Source organism: Silene latifolia, chromosome X (assembly GCF_048544455.1).
Source record: "Silene latifolia isolate original U9 population chromosome X, ASM4854445v1, whole genome shotgun sequence".
NCBI lineage: Eukaryota > Viridiplantae > Streptophyta > Magnoliopsida > Caryophyllales > Caryophyllaceae > Silene > Silene latifolia.
In genome coordinates this window covers 126,412,823-126,418,097 of record NC_133537.1, presented here as the reverse complement: position 1 = coordinate 126,418,097, position 5,275 = coordinate 126,412,823, and the positions used below count along the sequence as shown (strand labels likewise).

Genomic DNA, 5,275 nt, shown 5'->3' with positions numbered 1-5,275 from the left:
ACACTAAGGCAAAACACTACACATCAATAAACTCATAAGTCCCTCCCTCACTTCTCTCAAAATGATGAAAATCTTGATCAAGGCATAAAAATGTAAATCCAAAAATGACAAAAATGCAATACAATAATTGAAATGCAAGTTAGGGAGTTAGAATATTTACAAATGGTGGTTTAGGGAGGACTCCACCAAACTCTCATCCAATGTGAGATGTCAAGGAGGCATGTTCAAGGTGTTGTTGATGTTACTCAACACCTTGAAGAACTAATCGAAAGCTTGTTCATTGTCATAATAAAGGTCCTCAATAGACCTTTGCACTTGTTGTTCTCCATGATGGTCTTGGGCCATAGCATTACCAATATAGGGATTGAATATCCCTTTAAACTCATCATCCCAAAGACCGCATACTTCGTCTACTTGATCACTAAAAATGTCTTGAGTTGATGAAGATAACTCTCATTCTTTCTTGTCTTGGCCAATGAGGCCTTCTTCTTCACTTATCATGGGTGAGCTTTTCAAGCTCTCAATATTGCAATTTCCTTGCTCTTTGGATGGAGCATCATCCACTTTCTTTTTCCATTGAAATTCCAACTTCTTCCTATCATCTTTCCGGCTATAGTGATTAACCATAAAACATGGCTCATGCAATCGTGGAGCTCTCATAGTCTTGTCAAGATTGAAACTGATGGTTTCATCTCCCACTTCAAGGGTGAGCTCTCCATGTTTTACATCGATCACCGCTCGGACGGTGTGCAAGAAAGGTCTTCCTAAGATAATAGGAATGTTTGAGTCTTCTTCCATGTCAACAATAACGAAATCCACCGGGATGAAGAATTTTCCAATTCTTACGGGAACATCTTCCCATACCCCTAAAGGTGTATTTGTTGATCTATCCGCCATTTGAAGCGTGATGTTGGTGCATTTGAGTTCTCCCATTCCTAGCCTCTTGCTTACCGAATATGGCATAACACTCACACTTACCCCAAGGTCACATAGAGCTTTGTTGATCATGGTGTCACCAATAGTGCATGGAATGGAGAAACTTCCCGGATCCTTGAGCTTTGGAGGTGAACTTCCTTGAATAATAGCACTACTTACTTTAGTAAAAGCAATAGTCTCAAGCTTCCGGTTTGATTTCTTCTTTGTAAGGATATCTTTCATATACTTTGCATAGGCGGGGACGCGATTGATGAATTCTGTAAATGGAATTGAGACTTCTAAATTCTTCACAATCTCCATGAATTTTCCAAGTTGGTCATCAAACTTAGGCTTAGTTTGACCACTCGGGAATCGAAGTCTAATCACAATAGGATCCTTTTCTTTGGCCTTCTCTTCATCCTTCTTTGAAACTTCTTGAATGGCGGGTTCTTCTTCTTTAGAGTTTTCAACAACTCTTTCCTTGTCACTAGCATTCACAACATCTTCATCAACGGGTTGCTTCGGCCCTTCATACCTTGTACCACTCCTCAAATGGATGGCACTCACCGATTCTTGTCTTGGGGGATTACCTTGAGGTGGTAGTTCCCCCTTTTGTCTTTGTGAACTTGAAGATGCTAATTGAGACATTTGGGTCTCCAACATCTTTGTGTGAGCTAGTATGTTGTTAATGGTGATGTCTTTTGCTTGGCTATCCTTTTGCATTTGAGTGAAAAACTCTTGTTGGTTTTTTTGCATTTGGAGGACCGCTTTTTGAACATCAAAACCTTGGTCATTTGATTGAGTGTATGGAGTTTAATTTTGGAAACCTTGGTTTTGGTTGTAAAAGGGTCTTTGATTTTGGTTTCTCATTGGAGGTGGGGTGTATGTTGGTTGAGGGTTTTGAACATTTTGGCTTTTGTATGAGAGATTTGTATGGAATTTGGTGTTTTCATTGTAATAGTTGAAATAAGGAGCACCACTCTTGTATGCTTGAAAAGCATTCACTTGCTCACTTGTTCCCCTACATTCACTTTGGTCATGTCCCAAAGTTCCACAATTCTCACATATTTCACTTGGAATTGATGAGGATGACACCATGGCATTAACATGTTGCTTTGGTGATTTTGAGGCTTCTTCAAGTTTAGCCATAGCCTTTTCAAACTTCAAATCTTGTTCCATGTTTGATTATCGTCAACTTCGGTGAACATATCATTTGATCCCATGTTGAGAATATTTCGGGAGTCTTCATAAAGACCATTCCAAAATTGTTGTATCAAGAACCACTCGCTAAGTCCATGATGAGGACATGAGCGACAAGTTCCTTTGAATCGCTCCCAAGCTTCATACAAAGATTCTTCGTCCCTTTGTTTAAACCCCGTGATTTGGGCTCTTAGCATGTTAGTCTTTTCCGGAGGGTAGAACTTTTTGTAGAAAGCAAGAGCCAATTTTTTCCAAGAGTCAATCCAAGAGTAGCCTTATCAAGGATCTTTAACCATTGTTTCGCGATACCAATCAAAGAAAAAGGAAATAAGACCCATCGAATTTGGTCTTGAGTCATTCCGGTTTGTGAAATCACATCACAATAGTCACAAAAAGTCTCCATATGAGAATGAGGGTCTTCACTAGGCATCCCCCAAAATTGGCTTCTTTCGACTAATTGGATAAATGCGTATTTTGCAATAAAATTACTGGTCAAGTGTTGTGGTGTGGGAGTACCATTGGGTAGGTTCTCCTCGGTTGATACAGAATGTGATGAAAATTTAGACATTGTGGGTTGATTTTGTGGTGGGTTTTATGTTGGGTTCTCCTCTCCTTCTCTTGCAAAAGGGTTGATAAACTCAATATTGTTTGGTTGAATATCCACAATCTCACCAATACCTCTCAAAGTATTTCTACCAAGTCTTCTATTGGTTGTCAAAGTTCTTTCAATTTCGTGATCAATGGGTAACAAGTTACCTTGTGATCTTCCAGACATGCAAAATATCAAACAACGTGAAAACAATTAGAACAAACCTTGAGGAGTTTTACTTCCCCAAGGCAAAGAAAGACACAACTAATAACAATCAAAGAAAATCAAATCAAGTTAACACCGTCCCCGGCAACGACGCCATTTTTGGTCGGACTATCGTTTTCGGTTACTTGTCGTTAGGAGCACCTAAACCAAAACAATATTTATAGTTTCACAAACTACTCTACAATTAGTAAAGGGGTAAGTAAAGGTCGGATCCCAAGGGACGGGTATTGATGTAGGATTTTCGATTGCAAGTAGTGGTGTCTACGGGTGTCACAATTTGGGTTGAGATAAGAAGATCACTAAACTAAATAACAATGTAAATAAACAAGCAAGATGATTAAAATGACATGTAAACAATTAATTAAAAGCACTAGGGCGTCATGGGTTCATAGGGGATTCATGGGAATTAATCATACAAACATATTCTCAAATTATAAGCAAGCAATTATTGTTGTGATAGGATCGAGTTGGTTTATATCTTACAATCTTAGGAAGGTTTGGGTCCCGGAGCCGAATCGATTAGATTGTACAACACCTACAAGGCGACTTAATCCTCCCTACTCAATTATACACATGGTCTAATGAGACTCGAGTTGGTTTATGTCTTACAAGTCTCATTGAAAAGGTAAGTGATGGTTAAAAATGCAAGGATTCATAGGCTCGCATTTCATCAAACATAACATGTGCATAAGTTGAGATCACAACAAACAAGCAAATAAATCATGTGAACATATTAGATTAAGCATGAATCATCCCCCATGTTGGTTTCCCCTAATTCCCCATTAACCCTAGCTAAGGAAACTACTCACTCATTATCAAGTTTAACATGCTAACAAGGTTGTCAAACATATTAACAAAGCAAAACATGATGAATGAATGGAAAATGATTAACAATAATTAAAACAAGGGTTAAGAGAATTATACCTAATGATGATTCCAAAATAATAAGCAAAGAATAATAGAAGTACTTGATGATTGATGGAAGGTTGTCAATCTCCCAATAATACCCAAATAATCTTCAATTACCCAAAATAAATGATGAACAATAGAGAAATTAAGGAAATGAGATTTGTATTAATGCTTAATTAAAAGTTGATTACAAGATTAAAATGAGATTAGGAAGAACATAAATAATGTTAAGGATTCATTATCATCTAATTAGTACAATTGGGTATTTATAGTGAGGATTATGTACATAAATTAGGGTTACTAAGGGCTTAAATGACGATTAAGACCCTTAAGAAAAGTTGAGGAAATGCTCTTCTCGAAGGAAGATGCTAGTCTCCTTTTTTCTAGTCTTTCAGAAATATGCGCATCCGGAGTGGAACAAGGAGCTGTACTGGGCAGGAATCCGAGCGCCCAAGGGGTCAGGACGAGCGGATTGTGGTGGTGCAGGACGAGCGGGCATGGTGGTGGGACGCTCGGATTGTGGAGGTCTTGGATGAGCGTCCCGAGGCTGCGACGGACTGATTGTAGTCCAGCAAGCTTCTTCCTCTTTTCTTCTTTTCTTCTTCCAACAATCCTCAAGGATCTTGTCGGTGATGCAAGGATCTTCTTCATCATTGCCCATCTACTACATTATTTACATAGGCCTTCTAGTCTTCTCTACACTTTGATGCTTGGTCATTAGATTCGATCAATTTAGCTCCATTTTGCCCTGAAAATGCAAGGTTTGCACTCCTCTCTTACCAAGGAAACAAAACCTCAAAGAATGTGCAAAAAAAGGACTAAAGATAGTAAATGATCCAATTATGCACTAAAAAGCATAGGAACGAGGCTAATTCGGGGACTAAATATGCTCAAATTTTGGTCACATCAAATGGTGACCCGAAAAATCACGTGGTTAGGCTACTACTGGACCACCATGGAAGCCGATTGCAGAAAATACGTCAAACATTGCAACAGTTGCCAAATCTTCGCCAACATACAACACATACCACCATCCCTCTTATATACCATGACATCACCCTGGCCGTTCTCGACCTGGGGCATCGACATCATCGGGAAGGTCAACCCGATAGGCACCAAAGGGCATTGCTTCGTCCTCGTCGCCATCGACTACTTCACCAAATGGGTAGAAGCTCAGTCCTATGCAGTCTTGACCACCAAACAAATGGCCAAGTTCATCCAGGACAACATCATCTGCAGATATGGGGGTACCCCATGAAATCATCAGCGACCAAGGCTCCCACTTCCGGGCAGAAACACAAGCCTTGCTAGACAAATACAAAATCAAGCGGCATTGATCGTCCCCCTATTGTCCCCAAACCAACGGAGCGGTAGAGGCAGAAAACAAAACTCTTGTCACCATTATCAAGAAGATGCAAGATAATTACCGCGATTGGC

General features: G+C 39.6%; 1 non-coding gene across 1 annotated transcript; it reads left to right on the top strand.

Moving 5' to 3' along the window:
• The first annotated feature begins 2,205 nt into the window (after positions 1–2,205).
• Positions 2,206–2,312, top strand: LOC141624546 (small nucleolar RNA R71). The gene has a single exon (XR_012534353.1). It is a non-coding gene; the product is annotated as a small nucleolar RNA R71 (small nucleolar RNA).
• Positions 2,313–5,275: the final 2,963 nt, after the last annotated feature.